This window comes from Macaca mulatta, chromosome 11 (assembly GCF_049350105.2).
Source record: "Macaca mulatta isolate MMU2019108-1 chromosome 11, T2T-MMU8v2.0, whole genome shotgun sequence".
Classification (NCBI taxonomy): Eukaryota; Metazoa; Chordata; class Mammalia; order Primates; family Cercopithecidae; genus Macaca; species Macaca mulatta.
This window is the reverse complement of record NC_133416.1, coordinates 82,169,700-82,185,840: the sequence shown is the minus strand read 5'-3', so window position 1 is coordinate 82,185,840 and position 16,141 is coordinate 82,169,700. Positions and strand designations below refer to the sequence as shown.

General features: G+C 39.8%; 1 long non-coding RNA gene across 1 annotated transcript in view; it reads right to left on the bottom strand.

Moving 5' to 3' along the window:
- Positions 1-1,457: 1,457 nt before the first annotated feature.
- LOC144332701 (uncharacterized) overlaps positions 1,458-16,141 on the bottom strand; it is an 80,550-nt gene continuing 65,866 nt past the window's right edge. The window contains exon 3 of the long non-coding RNA XR_013400680.1: positions 1,458-1,647. This is a non-coding gene — a long non-coding RNA (uncharacterized LOC144332701). The remainder of the gene's footprint in view (positions 1,648-16,141) is intronic.

Sequence of the window (16,141 nt, the reverse complement as noted above, 5' to 3'; positions counted from 1 at the left end):
TCTTTCTCAGGGATCTGGGAGCTAAGCCTTTGGAATATAATTATCAAGAAAGATAGGGCTCCTGTCGTCCAGTTTTGGTGGGAATGCAGAAGCCAACTTCAATAAACACCTATCATCAAACACAGATGGCCTTATCAAATTGATCAACGTCAAACTAACATTCTCCAGTACTTTTCTGCTAGCTCATCCCAGTACTTAAAAACTCCCCCATTTCTCTTTTAGTGAAGTTGAGTTCAATCTCTCTTTTTCACTGCAATAGTCTTGACTACCACCGCAAGACTCTTGAATAACATCTTCCTTGACCATTTAACTGATCTGATGCAATTTTCTTTGACAGTTCTTTGATAGACATTTTAAGTTTTGGTTAATCAAAACTTTAAGGATCTACAGGGATTGGTGAAGGTGGGGAGAAGTCTCAATTAATCTATAAGCTATTTTAATTTGGAAATCAACTTGTAAAAGTTTTTAATACTATGATAAATATTTGAAAGTCATTAAAAATCAGTTGCTTTCTGTTTTGAAACAGTTCAGTCCCCTCTTTTTCAGATGACTAAATTGACAGGAAGCTGTAAGTAAACTAAATTGCTGTCATTCATCCTTTTTCACTTTACTGCCAGGAAACTTGCTAAAAAGATGCCATCAGGACTGTTCTTTTTCTGGACATTGTCCCTTAGCAAGTGTTTGTCCCTTCAGCAAGCGTTTGTCACTGTATCTCCACTGCCTGGCACACTCCCAAGTCCAGGCTCTCGGAAGATTCTTAACATATATTTGTTGAATGGAACCATTACCTAGGCTGATTTTTCTGAAATTCACATCCCGCCATGTTCTTCCCTAGATGTTTATGTGTCAACCTCAGAACAAAACACAAACTTTTTAAAGCCTGCCATTCAAGACGTTTTATGATTTTGCCCCTTCTTACCTGTGTAGGGTCAACTATGAATGCTTTTATACAACTCTTCCTTTCAGTATCTACAGAGCCTAATGAAGTGATTGGAATATAATAGACACAGTTTTTATTGCTATCTCTGGACTCCTTGCTGCCCTGCCTCACTCACTGGACTGAACTTTCCCAGGCACTAACCAGTGTAGTTAATTCACTTCCATTTGCCACTGACTCTATGGTTAGTATATTTCAAACCTTTTGTATATTTCTTTAATCTTTTTCAACAGCAATGCCTGAGTTAGTTCCCAAGGCCAGAAATTCACATTCATCATCTCCCCTGGTGCCCCCTCCCTCTATATAGCAAGCACAAGTAATTGAGTCCTGTTATGCTTTGTAGATAAGCATACTTGACCTGTGGTAAAGAAAATGGGTTTTAGAGTCTAAGCGTATATGAGTTGGAATCTTGTTATCATCCTTTACTACCTACATGACTTCTGGCTATGTGTACTGGCTCATGCCTATAATCCCAGCACTTTGGGATGCTGAAGCAGGATTGCCTGAGTCCAGGATCAAGACTAGGGTGGGCAATATAGTGAGACCCCATCTCTACAAAAAATAAAAAACTTAATTCCCCAGGCATGAGGGTGCACACCTGTAGTTCCAGCTACTTGGGAGGTTGACGCAGGAGGATCAGTCGTGCCCAGGCAGTTTAGGTTGAGTTAAGCCATGATTGCCATTGTACTCCAGCATGGCAAAGCAAGACACTGTCAAAACAAACAAACAAACAAACAAAAACAAACAAAAAAACTTGTAATACTTACGTTATAATTTTGTTATGAGTTCTGAATGAGATGATATGTGTAATATATTTAACAGAGTATTGTGTACAGAAATTCTGCTCTGTAACTATGAACTGCTATTATGATTACAATTATCACATTACAATTGATTGTTTTTACACATAATTTTTATGGTTTAGCAACTTGTAAATTTTTCTCTAGTATTGATTTTCTTTCTGGTAGTTATAATTGAACACAAATTTTGGCAAGAGTTTTTAAACCCTTTTCTAATTTCCTTTAAAGAGAATTAAATTCTTATTTAAGTTTATCCCAGCATCAACATGAACATACTTTCAAATGATGTTCTTACTGTTTACAGACTAAGTCTTCAGAAATTGGGATATTTACATTTCATAGTGATAAATAGAAATTAACAGAATCTATCTGGCAATTTAAAGGTTTGATAAGATTGGAAATTCTTAGCATAATTCCTGAATATTTTACATATCTATATAATTTTTATATATTAATATATAAGATATCAATTATATTCTGTAGAGCAGGCTGAATAGATTCTAATATTACCCTAGGATCACACTAAGATCTCCCAAAATTAACAGAATCTTTTGTATGATATTGGTACATCCCTGGTCTCTTGAGGATTCTTTAGAAATCTACCAAATCCCCAGAAGTACCTTGCTTGTCTGGTTCTTTTACATGAAGAGTTTTTGTTCTGAACTGATTAAAGTAGTTGTAGTGACTACATGGCTGTTTGTTCATAATCCTATGCAAAATGGACAATGTGCTCTCATTTAGCTTGAGAAGGAGAAAAGCAGTGGGCAGCATTGTTAACAATAGCAGTGACACAAGATGTTGGATTGCTGTTTTCTGAGACAAACATATGCAAAGTTAAGATAACTCCTCCTTTGAGATTGCAACTTGGCATATTTTTCTTTGAATTAAGAAAGAATAAGCTTTATTTAATGCTTCTGAAGCACATATTCGACTATTTTAGAAATTACATTTTAGAGAATATATACATCATCTCAAACATTTGAGTATTAATCTGTGAAAGATTTAATTATTGAAAAATCTGGCTAGGTGCAAAAAGTGGTTTATTATTATATTTATTTGTCCATATATTTACTCCTTAGAAAATAAATCGATGAACTTTATTTTGAATTATTAGGAAAAAGAATTTACATATATCTCCAATTGGAAATTTCAGGTATGAGGTGGATATATGAATCTGGAGATGAGGTAGACCAGGTAAAAGATCTGGGATGGGGCTGGAGATATACATTTGGGGGATGTTGGCATAAAGATGGTACTTACAATGATCATAATGGGTGAGATCACCAAGGTGCTGTGTGTGTACAGGAAAAAGATCTACAACTGATTCCTAGGGCACTTACATATTAGTAGGTAAGGAGAGATTGTCAGAAACAGCAAATGAGATTGAGAATGGGCACATAGTCAGATAGGAGGAAAAGCAAGAGATCTCAAGGATCCAAAAATTTAGAAGTAAAATGAATGAAGGATAAAGGAGTAAGAACTAGCAGTTTAATTTAGCAATGAAGAGGTCATTGGCAACCTCGACAAGATCAGTGCTGTGCACTGTTGAGGGTAAAGTCTGATTAAAATAGGCTTAAGGGTCTGGAGTATAACTGGAAACAGCACTTGTAGACACTCAGAGGAGATTTTCTACAAAGGGGAACAGAGAAACAGAAGAATTGCAAATGGGAGAAGTCAAGGTAAGTGATTGTTTTTGTTTTCTCTGTTTCCCCTAAGATGGGAAAAATGACAGCATATTTCTCTTTATCCAGAAAACAACAAGGCTGCACTTTTAATATTGTCTTACAAATATGCTCTGCTTATTTCTGGACAAAAAAAAAAAAAAAAACTTGTTTTTAAATTGTACTCTATGAGAACACAATATGGGGACTCTGGATTGTAGGAGATTTCAAGTGGCTAACATAGAGCTGAAAAGGGACTTGTATTTTCTTTTGTTCCTGGTAATAATATCTGTTTTCAAATTAAATTTTAGTTTTATCTGTTATTATCTTTAATAGTAGACCTTAAATTTTAAAACATGGGAATTTGTTCATTGCTATCTAAGCCAGCAATGTATTGGGTATGTTGATCATTTAATTGATTGACTGGCAGCTGAGACAGACCCTAGAATTTAAAATTGATCTTTTGAATGACTAAATCAAATTCTTACCCCCAGATAGGATAGGTTATAATAGTGTAACTTGACAGATTAATGTGAAAAATGTATCTAGTATCAGCATTTACTTTCCCTACTCCATTCTTTCTGCTATCCCACCTTTAAGAGGAGATCCCAAATTAGAGATCTAAAAGACTATCTTTAGTGCATATATGTAATCTTTCCAAAGGGAAAGAGGATAAACCAAGTGTTTGGAGAGTGGAGGCTGCATCTACCACTATGGGGAAGGGTGAAATTCTCCAAGACTGGAAAGGAGACAAGTTTTGGGGTATTATCAGTGAAAGCAGATACTATGGTCTGAGTGTTTGTGTACTTCCAAAATTCATATGTTGAAACCAAATCACCAATCTGATGGGCATTATGAGGTGGGGCATTTGGAAGTTAATTAAATCATAAGAAAGAGTCCTTATGAATGGGTCCTTGTAAAAAAGACCACAGAGAATTGTTTTGCTCCCTCTACCACATGTGGACACAGCTAGAAGGCACCATCTGTAAACCAGAAAGCAGTCCTCACCAGACACCAAATCTGCCAATGCCTTGACCTTTTATTTCCCAGCCTTCAGAACAGTGAGACATGCATTTCTGTTGTTCCTTATCTACTCACTCTATGATATTTTGTTATAGCAACCCCAAATAACTAAGACAACAGAGAACTGTACATACATTGTCACAATATCCCAGAAAGACAGCCCTAATTATGGATAATGACTGCCTGATATATGTAGTAAAGCGGGACCATTGGCAGCAGTGCTATCATACTAGATAAGGATACCCTTAACCAAGTCTGGGGCTTAAATTATAGATATGTTCAACTACAAGGCAGAATTTTAAAATATTTTAAGCAAAGAGCTGTTTATTTTTCTGACATAGTATTTAGTTCATAGGTTCTTGGCATTGTCTCAGCCATTTAGCAATATCATTAAGGACACAGACTCTTGCTGTCTCTCTATTCTGCCAACTATAACATACTGGCTTTTTATATTTTTGTTTTTCATATGGCATCTGTATGTTCAGCCTTATATTATTGTTCACAAAAGCAGAATAGGAAAGTACCCAGGTTGAAAAGAAATACCAGTGAGCTTTTACTTTCAAATCATTGTCCAGACTGTATCACATGGATTATCCAATCCATAAGGGCTGGTAAATTCAGTCTTTAGTGTTGGTAGTCTTTTATGTTGGAGAAAAGCAAAAGAGAACAAGGTAGAAAATAGAGGTTGGGTCAGGCAGCCTATAGCTTCTGTTGCACTTGGTATGTTATCTTCCTCAAGAAATGTCAGGTTGAAACACAAGCATTTCTGCAGCCACCAGTGAGAAAAAAAGAACAAAAGACCAGGGATCCTTCATTTTCTGAACTGTGTAAGACTCTGGAATCTTCATATCTCAGGGGCAAAAAGGGAGGAATATTTCAACAATGACTGTAGTTGAATTTCATGTAACTGTGGCAGAGAAATGTATAGAGTTAGATTTAATTTGATTGTCAAAATATAGTCACATGATATCCCTTGCATTTAATTTATGGAGTAAAGATAAAAACCACACTTTTGTATTATACTTCTAATTAGGATTCTGATTACCTGGAATAACAACCAGAAAACATAATCAGTTACTGATATTTGAATTCATAATGTAGAAGGAAGGAAAGAAATATCTAGGAATTTTCACACAGGTATTTAGATATCTGTTTATTTTATTAGCATGCTTATTGTATTAGTCAGTGTTCTCTAGAGGGACAGAACTAATGGAACAGATATATATAGATAAAGGTGAGTTTATTAAGTATTAACTCACACAATCACAAGGTCCCACAATAGGCCATCTGCAGGCTGAGGAGCAAGAAGAGCCTGTCTGAGTTCCAAAACTGAAGAACTTGGACTCCAATGTTTGAGGGCAGGAAGCATGCAGCACAAGAGAAAGATGTAGGCTGGGAGGTTAGGCCTCTTTTCACATTTTTTTGCCTGCTTATATTCTAGCCGCAGTGGCAGCTGATTAGATTGTGCCCACCCAGATTAAAGGTGGATCTGCCTCTCCCAGCCCACTGACTCAAATGCTAATCTCCTTTGACAACACCCTCAGAGACACACCCAAGATCAATACTATGTATCCTTCAATCCAATCAAGTTGACACTCAGTATTAACCATCACAAGTCCACCCCTTCTCAGCTTGAACCCATATACATCTCCTGAGATCATATGTAATCTTCAAATAAAGACAATAAAAAGGTCATATTGAGACAGCCTGGTGGGAGGAGGTTCCTGGAGAAACTCCAACCAGCCTGCAACTGAGGTGGAGCCTCAGGAAGTTCACACCCTTAGCAGTGGGGAGGAGACTGGCCCCACCTTTTCCTGTGTGAAATCTGGTATTTGAATGATGGGTAAGAACTGCTCTAGCGGGGGACCCATTTTTTTCGTTTTCACCCAATAACACCCTGCTTTACTCACACTTTAAACCATCTGCAAGCCTAAATTTGTGAAGCTGTGGGACAGACAAGAACCTCATCTTTAGCTAAACTAAGGAAAAGTCCTGCAACATTTTTGGCGCCGAACATGGGGCTCAAGAAGCAGTGATTGAAATGGGGACTCAAAACCTCTCACTGTTGCTTCTAAGCCTTTTTATCCTCAGGTTTCTTAGGGTAGGGGAAACCATGCCCCCAGCCCAATCGCTCCTGGGCCTTTTCAAGGCCTTTTCCTTCCTTTGTAGGGACCCATTGGTGAATGGCAGCTCCCTGCCACAGTCCCCGCTCCCTGCCACACTCCCTGCTCCCTGCTGAGACTGGGACACATGGTCCAAGGATTATGGACAACTGGCTGGCTGGTTCCCAGCCACAAGCTTCTTCAGCTTTCCCCTTCCCCCACCAAGGGATTTTATTCCACTGGACAGTAATTAAGCTTAAACTTTTCTCCCTGGTGGAGGAACAACTTGCATAAGAATGAGAGGTTCTTCTTCAGGCATTTTTAAACTGTTTCTTTTCTTTCCCCTTTTCTACCCCATTAGCAAGTTAACTTTTAAAGTGTTTTTCTTTTAGAAGATGTTTTACTCGGCTAGGCTCCCCCAACTATCACTGTGCAACTATCACTCTGCTAAGCTTTGGTTGTAAAATCAAGCCTCCATCTTGCTTTACACCCTGAGGGCATGGCTAGTAACTGCTTGGCAAGACTTTGTTTAGCAATCTTGCCTGAGGGGATGAGCCCGCTCAGGTTTGATATTTGCATATTTTTCTAGCCTTGTCTCTTAAAGGGCCCAACCTAGTGACTGGGTTTTCTTCTGCCTGTCTGTCTGTGTACTGTATGTAATGTCTGTCAAAAGAGTTCTAATTAATTTTGCCTAAAGAAAGACAAGTTCTTGGATCAAATATTTTTTGATGGGAATACAAAGTCTGTAGTACCTTTCAGTTCACGTGACTTTAGTCTTTGAGAAATAAAAACAGTCTTAAAGATTATTGGTAAAATGCAAGTCAGATGCAAGGTTTTCTAAGTGTTTTAAGGTTAAGAACTGCTTTTTGGGTTTTCAGAATTATTTGATTTGCTGGCTTCACAGTTGGTAAGGCCTAGGGACATATGGAACTAACCAGGCTCTTAACTAAGAAGGAAAACCTTCGCTGCAGTTAACGCACAATTAAAGCAACTTACCAAGTTTTACCTTAAAGTCAACAATTGGTAGAAGTTACTATTATAACATGTAATTGAAACTACTGAAAATAAATTTACATGCAAAAGGTATAAAAACAGTAAAATGTGTTTTTATTTAAAAGGCTATAAGAAGGCACCAAAAAACTTTTGCCTAGAGTTGAAGGATTGTTTTCAGTTAGATAGGGAAAGTTGAAGGTTCAAACAAGTGGTGGAAAAGTTGTGGAAATTAATCTTGCAGAAGATGCTCTCTGTGTAAACATATTAACTAAATTCAAAAGGGTTATAAAAGGTTTTTGCTTCTTTAAAATTTCTGAGTCATTATTTTGGCAAAACAAATTAGTTATTATTGGAATCTGGAATTTTATTTCATAATATCAAGTGTTTTAAACCTCAAACATTTAATAGCCTTCCCCAAATCAAACTTCCATTTTAAAATTGTCTTCTCTGGCACCTGGCTTTTCAAATACTTCAGAGTGCCCCTGAAGTGTCCAGAAAAAAGAGGTAAACAGGATTATTTGACATATTTAGGTACATGGGATTGCCAAAATGATGCTCAATCTTCTGTAGGTTTTTGGTGAATAATGCTAATATATGTTCCAAAATTGTATGATATATCTAAAATTCTAATGTCTAAGTGTATGCTACCAATCATAATTAAGGTTTTTATGTTAAGTTACTGTAAACTACGGAGATAACCAAACTTCTTTGTCAACTGTGTTTCTAAGTGTAACTAACCTTGACATTTTGCTATTCACAGACAATTGTTGTCTTGTTTTAATCGTTTTCAAAAGATGGCTTATAAGAGCTATAGAACTTTAACAGGTGCTCTCAAATGCTGACTTCTGATAACTTTAGAGATTGTAACATTAGAATAAAGGAAAATGTACAGAATACATAAAGAGCTGAAATGCTTATGAATATAATGCTTAACAAGAGTTAACTAAATGGACTGAACTCAGGAAGCTGAAGCAACCTTTTTGACTTTTGCTTGGAATATTGCTGATCCATGTTTTGTTTTTCAGAATCAAGGAAACTTATTTTAAACTATTTACAGCCTTTAATAATTAAGTTAAATGCTCCTGTGATTAAAATTTGGAGCACCTTTGTCTCCCTCTGCCTGGTTCCTCTAGAATTTGGAAACTATCTGTAAGTATCCTTATGGCAATATAGTTGTTTGCTTCAGTGCAATAAGAATCCATTTTTCTCTTGCAACAGGACACAATTGGATAAAGTTATTTTATCAAGGCTTTAACTGGAAGGGTATGTTTCCCTTTAAGGAGTCAAGTTTGATTTTCAGGGCCAATAAAAGCCTCATGGGGAACTGGCCTCATACTCTTGTCTACACAGTCCCTGTAGAGCATTCCTGACCTGTGGTCAGTAAAGAGTGTCACTTTCTAACAGGTCCAGGAGCTCCAAATTTATCTTGGAACCTTAAGAGGAGAGGATCACCCCACTGACAGGTATTTGAGAATGCAAACCCATGGCTGGGCTGGGCTTTAAAAGGTCTTTTCTGTGATTCCTTGTGGAACACACTTCCATCAAAGCCATTCCAAAAGTCCTATGTAGAAATAATTATTCTTCTTGCACTTTATGCAAATAATCAGGCCAAGTATAAGACCAAAGTCTGTTTAAACAACTCAGTACTATGATCATTTGTTTCTTGGAGTTCCCTAGAGCACATTTGTGCCATGGATACTAATGTGGCCTTCATCCATGAAATAGGAAGTTTGGAGTTGGAATAAATAGGGACTAAATAGAGTGCTCATCAGGTGAAGGTTTCCTTTTCGGGAAAGTAAGACCAAGGGAACTAACAAAGCCAAGCACCATGCACCCAAATCCTAGCAAGCATAACTATAGCTACTGGGCTGGGTGTGTCACATGACATCCTTTCCTCTCCCTTGTTGGAGGAAAAATCAGTTCTACAGTTTCACCTTAGCATTTGGCTTATGATAAGGAGTCCATGCAATCCTCCCAGAGACACATTTTTGTCCCAGACTCAATTCCAAGCTTTGAGTCAAAGCCCTGGAAAGAAAACTGGATGTAAGGGCTCCAGAGGCAGATGACAATGGAGGTTAAAAGGCACAGCACAGGTGACAATGGCTGATTCCTGCCGATTAAGCAAAACCCGAGCTTACTGTTTCATGGATAAAGACCATGTTAGTATCCATGGTATACATGACGTCTATGGAACTCCAATGTTACTGACAGTAGAAGGGATAGGTGCATAGGTGAGAGTGGACAATTCCCATTCTCTAGGCACTCCCTGATTCATGGGTGCAAGCTGCTTTGGAACTCATGGTGGTGCCTGCCAAAGTTGCTGGGTCTCTGGGATGCAAGGATGGAAGAGGGAAAGAGAACACTTTCTTCTCTCCTTCATGTACCCCAGGTATCTGCTAGGAAGAGAAGGGAACCAGGAATGTCTGCACCCCTCTTTCTAGATGCATAGCCATTCATCTTCAGTCTGTACCCCTTGCATCCTGAACTGCTGGGACTTCTTTGAAAAGCACCTTCTTTTTCCTTTTTCCTCCTCAGTCCTTTCTTCAGTTAGGTAATTGTGTCTTTGTACTATGAGACACTTCCCTCAGATGTATCCTCCAAAATGGAAAGAGTTAATTTCCCAAACCTTAAGCTGTTTGGCTTAGGATTGGACTCAGGGGAAGGTAATCCAGAAATCCAATATGCTGGCAAAAGGGTAAAGTTTTTATTTTGCCAGTTAGGCTTTCGGCCTCCCTCTCCCTGTGCAAACTGGTAAAGAGCCTTGGAATTTTTGAGTTGTCCTTACCCCTCCCTTTGTTTCATTTTGATACATGTTTTCTAATAACCCTGTTTGTTTGTTCTTGCATTCAGGCCATCAAACTCCAAACAACCATGCAACCAGAGCCTCTAACCATGGCCCCTTCTGCCAGGAACATTTAAGTAGGTCTCTGAGGGAGCTCTGACTGCAGTTTCTCAAAAACTGCACCCCCTGTCAGCAGGAAGCAGTTAAGATCATCTTCATCTTTACCTTGAATCTAACAGTGGTTACACGTACTCCTTTAGAGGGGGGAATGAGAGCCAGGTGGGAGGGGAGTCCTGGAGAAATTCCAATCAGTCTGCCCATTGAAGTGGAGCCTCAGGAAATTCACGCCCTTTGTAGTGGGAAGGGGCCTGACCTCACCTCTTCCTATGTGGAACCCAGTATTCAAATGGCAGCAGGAAGCTCTCTAGCAGGGGACTCTGAAACAGGAAGATGGCTGTCCCCCCTCCTCCTTTTTTTCCCCTTTTCACCCAATAAAACCTTGCTTTACTCACCCTTTAAACCATCTTTGAGCCTAAATTTTCATGTCTGTAGGATGGATAAGAACCTTGTCTTTAGCTAAACTAGAAAAGTCCTGCAGCAATATTTACTCATAACATTACAACTGTCTTCCATAGAACTGGAAATGCATCAGTCCCCAACCCAAATACTATTACATAAAGTTAACAATACTTAAATGCTGATGTGAAGTCATTAAATCTTATGTCACATGATAAAGGAAAAGGAAATAAAATGAAGATATTTTCTTAGTACAAGTGTATACATGTAAAAACATGTTTTTAACAAAAGAAGGAGGAAATACTCATGACAATTACAATTCTCATTTCTGCAGCTGGTCATGTGGTCATAGCTGGTATTAATGACTACCTTTTTTGACTACCCAGTCTGTATTCTGGGTCATTTGTGGTCCTGCCTCGATTGGGCTGTTGGAGTTTCCCATTGACCTTAATTACAAGGCATGGTAATACTAAGAGATGCCCTAATGAATCTCCTGTATTTCACACGACTCTTCCTTACCTCCATTGTGGAGTAGCAGACTGATTTTGTCTTGATAGTCTAGGTCAGTCACCCCAGTCAACGCCATAACTCTCTTTTTAGCCTGTTGACTTAAAGGTAGGAGGGGCCCATAGTGTCCAGGTGGCAATCTTTACTTCCAGTTTAATGGAATTGTTGTTGTGTCTCATGGTGGCAGCACTCCTCCCTTTGGAACTAAGACCTCTAGGTCAGCAGAATGTAATGTTGCAGGAACAGGAAGCAAAAATTTTGTTAGTGGATCACTAAGGGTAATGATGAGTGGTGCCACTTCCACTTCTGCCCCTTGATTCCTGGACCTATGAATCCTGGTTATGGGAGAAACAATACTGATTCAGAACAAACATGGACTTCTGGAGAATTTTGCCCAAGCACTGCAAAATATTGTCATCTGGTTGGCGTTGTAATTGTGACTTCAAAAGGTCATTCCACCTTTCTATCAATTCGGCTGTTTCAGGATGATGGGGAACATGGTAAGACCAGCGAATTCCATGAGCATGAGCCCACTGCCACAATTCTTTAGCTGTAAAGTGAGTGCTTAGGTCAGAAGCAATACTGTTTAGAATACCATGACAGTGGGTAAGGCATTCCATGAGTCCATGGATGGTAGTTTTGGCAGCAGCATTGCTTGCAGGATAGGAAAACCCATATCAGGAGTAAGTATCTATTCCAGTGAGGACAAACCTCTGACCTTTCCATGATGGACGAGGTCCAATATAATCAACCTGCCACCAGGTAGCTGACTGATCACCTGAGGAATGGTGCCATATCAAGGGCTCAGAGTTAGTCTCTGCTGCTGGCAAACTGGGCACTCAGCAGTGGATGTAGCTAGGTCAGCCTTGGTCAGTGGAAGTCCATGTTACTGAGTCCATGTGTAACCTTGGTGTAACCTTCACCCCTGTCACCATGGCAACTTTGTTCATGGGCCCATTGGGTGATGACAAGGGTCGTTGGGGAAAAAGGCTGAGTGGTGTCCAGAAAATGGGTCATCCTATCCACTTGATTATTAAAATCCTCTTCTGCTGATGTCACCCATTGGTGAGCACTCATATGGAGTACAAATATCTTCACAGTTTTTGACCAGTCAGAAAGGTCCAGTCACCAATTTTCCAATCATGCTTCTTCCAAGTCCCTGACCATCCAGCCAAACGATTGGCAACAGCCCATGAATCAGTATATAACCACACATATGGCCATTTTTCCTTCCATGCAAAATCCACAACCACTGCTCGATGTTCTGCTGACTTGGGAAGGTTTCCAGGGATGTCATAGAAAGGGGCTAGGGTTCTGCAGCTGTCCACCTTTGGATAGTGCTTGCATATCATGCTGAACTATCTGTGAACCATGCCCTAGTCTTCTCTTTCTCTGTCAACTGATCATAGAGAACTCCCTATGAGGCCACCAGTTCAAACTGGGGGATAGGAGGCAGGGTGGCCAGAGTGGAGACCATGGGCATTTGAGCCACTTCCTCGTGTAACTTAATTGTGCCTTCAGGACCTGCTTGAGCTCAATCGCTATATAGCACTTCCATTTGATGATGGAATGCTACTGTGCATGACCAACTTTATGGCTAGATGGGTCAGAAAGCACCCAGTTCATGATAGGCAGTTCAGGTTGCATGGTAACTTGATGATCCATATTCAAACATTCAGTTTCTCCAAAGCCCAGTTTTGTCATCAATGAAATGGACCGGTGTGATATCTTGCTGAAGCAAAAAGCAATCAAGGTCTCTCCAAATAAGATTATCACACAAAGCTGGAAAGTTTAAATAGCCCTGGGGTAGGACAGTAAGGGTGTACTGCTGACCTTTCCAGCTGATGGCAAATTGCTTCTGGTGGGCCTTACGGACAGGAATGGAGAAAAAGGCATTTGTCAAGTCAATGGCTGCATACTAGGTACCAGGAGATGTGTTAATTTGCTCAAGAAATAAAAATAACATCAGGTACAGCAGCTGCAATTAGAGTCACAACTTGGTTAAGCTAACAATAATCCACTGTCATTGTCCAAGATCCATCTGTCTTCTCTACGGGCCAAATAGAAGAGTTGAATGGGGATGTGATGGGAATCACCACCCTTGGGTCTTTCAAGTCTTTAATGATGGCATTAATCTCTACAACCCCTCCAGGGATGAAATATTATCTTTGATTTACTATTTTTCTAGGTAGAGGCAGTTCTAATGGCTTCCATTTGACCTTCCTTCTATAGTAGCCCTCACCCTACCAGTCAGGGAGCCAATGTGGGGGTTCTGCCAGCTGCTAAGTATGTCTATGCCAATTATACATTCTGTCACTGGGGAAATGACCACAGGATGAGTCTGGGGACCAACTGGACCCACTGTAAGGGGGACCTGAGCTAAAACTCCATTAATTACCTCATCTCCATAAGCCCCTACTTTAACTGGAGGACAACAATGACGTTTTGGGTCCCCTGGAATCAATGTCATCTCAGAGTCAGTGTCTAGTAGTTCCTGAAATATCTGATCATTTCCCTTTCACCAATTAACATTCACCCTGGTAAAAGGCCAGAAGTCTCCTTGGGGAAGGATGTGAGAAGGATTTACTGCATAAATCCCTAATGTAGTGAATTCCTTCCTGAAGGGAAACCAGCCTTCCCTTCATTCAAGGGGTTCTGGGTCTGCAAACTGGCTCAAGTCTGGAAATTGATTGAGGGGCCATTATTATCTGTTTTTATAATTCAAATTATTCTTTTGCCCATTTGACCTAGAAGTGTTCTACTTATTTAAATTAAGTAGGAAGGCAGTGGGCTTTCTATCAATTTCACTTCTAGGAACACTGTAATTAATTAGTCAATGCCGGAGCTCTACACAAGTCAGACTGTTCTGATTGTTGCTTTGCCTCTGCTGTCTATTACGGTAAGTATGCCACCTTGCCTTTGACAGTTGGTGCTGCAACTTGGACCCGGCCACTTTGGGATCCAATTATTCCAATGGCATTTAAATTGTGTAGTTGAGTGACCATGGTTCCCACTGTTCAACCTGACATACAGAGAGCAGCAATTCTAGGGCTCTTCAAAGATGCAGGTCCTGCCATCACAAATCTATTTTGCAAGGCATTGGTCAAGGGTATATCTTCTGGACCCTCCTGGCTTTGATGAGAAGGTCTAAAGTGACTAATATACTCCACCATCCCAATGTCTCTAAGCCGTTGGATCCCTTCCTCTACATTAAACCAGAGGAGATCAGTCATTTCCAGCTTGCTCATAGTGGGCCATCTTTTAATCCATAGTTCGTCTAACCAAGTAAATAAACTATTAGAATGTTTTTTAACTCCCTGAGCTCCAACATTAAAAGCACAGTCCCTACTTAGTGGGCCCAAATCAATAAATTCAGACTGATCCAACTCTATGTTCCTTTATCCCACACCCTTAATATTTATTCCAATGCCTGTTCTCAAGATTTCTTTTTATATAAATTAGAAAACTCAAGCAGTTCTTTTTAAGTGTAGCACACCTCCTCGTGGGTCACACTCTAAACTTCACCTCTAGGGGATCACCAGGACTTTAGTCTAATTATAGGTCTAGAAGCAAACAGGGGTGTCAGGGGTGGCTCCTGAGGAGAATCAACATTATCTTTCCTGGCAACTGCCTCAGGGGAGGCCATCACTGTTGCCTCAGTCAGCACAGGGTTTATCTCCTCTGACAAAGATGGAGAAAGGCTGATGGCAGTATGGATTGGGGAGGGGGTATTGCCACTACTGGGGATGGGGAAACTGTTTCTTCTGGCATAAAAGTTTCATCAGAGTTTACAAACTCAGTGTCCCCAGCTTCACCAGGGTCCTCCCACACATCCCCATTCCAAGTTGCAGGGTCCCATTCTTTTCCAATGAATGCCCTCACTTAAACAGCAGATACCTGGAAAGGCTGTGCACAAACCTTTTGTTGCAGGTCAACCACTTGCGTGATAAAAACTTGTGTCCATTTTTCCACAATTTAAGCTCTTTCTTTGCAGGAGATAAGATTCTCACTCAGGGCAATCTTAGCAGATTTGAGGCTCAATATTCACTTCTGAAGCCAGGAGACAGAAGCTCTGAGTTCATCATTTTCTTTCATCATTTTGTTCACTGAACTTACAAGCAACCAACCAGCTTCATTATGTTTCTTTGTTCTCCACATATGATCAAAGGTATATTGTATAGAGTCACTAAACTCCTTGCCTCTCACAAGCGATGAATCAAGAATGTCAGATGCATTTATTTTGCATAACTCTCTAAACAGTTAATGCCAAGGACTATCTGTGTTCTCCATACTATTAGAAGTAGAGTCCTTAGCATTTTGGGGCTTAATCATATTAAGCAGCCAACTCCAGAAACACTAAACCCAATAAAAGAACTCCATCCTTAATATTCTGTTCCTCTAGAATCACTCCTGGCACCAAAATCTGTATTAGTCAGGGTTCTCTAGAGAGACAGAACTAATAGGGAGTTTATTAAGTATTAACTCACATGATCATAAGATCCCAAAATAGGCCGTCTGCAAGGGCAGGAAGCATCCAGCATGGGAGAAAGATGTAGGCTGGGAGGCTAGGCCAGTCAGTCTTTTCACATTTTTTTCTGCCTGCATATATTTTCGCTGTGCTGGCAGCTGACTAGGTTGTGCCCACCCAGATTAAGTAGGGGTCTGCCTTTCCTAGCCCACTGACTGAAATATTAATCTCTTTTGGCAACACCCTCAGAGACACAACCAGAATCAATACTTTGCATCCTTCAATCAAATTGACACTCAGTATCAACCATCACACTTACATATCCAAATCAAAGGTAAATTATTCAGGTGAT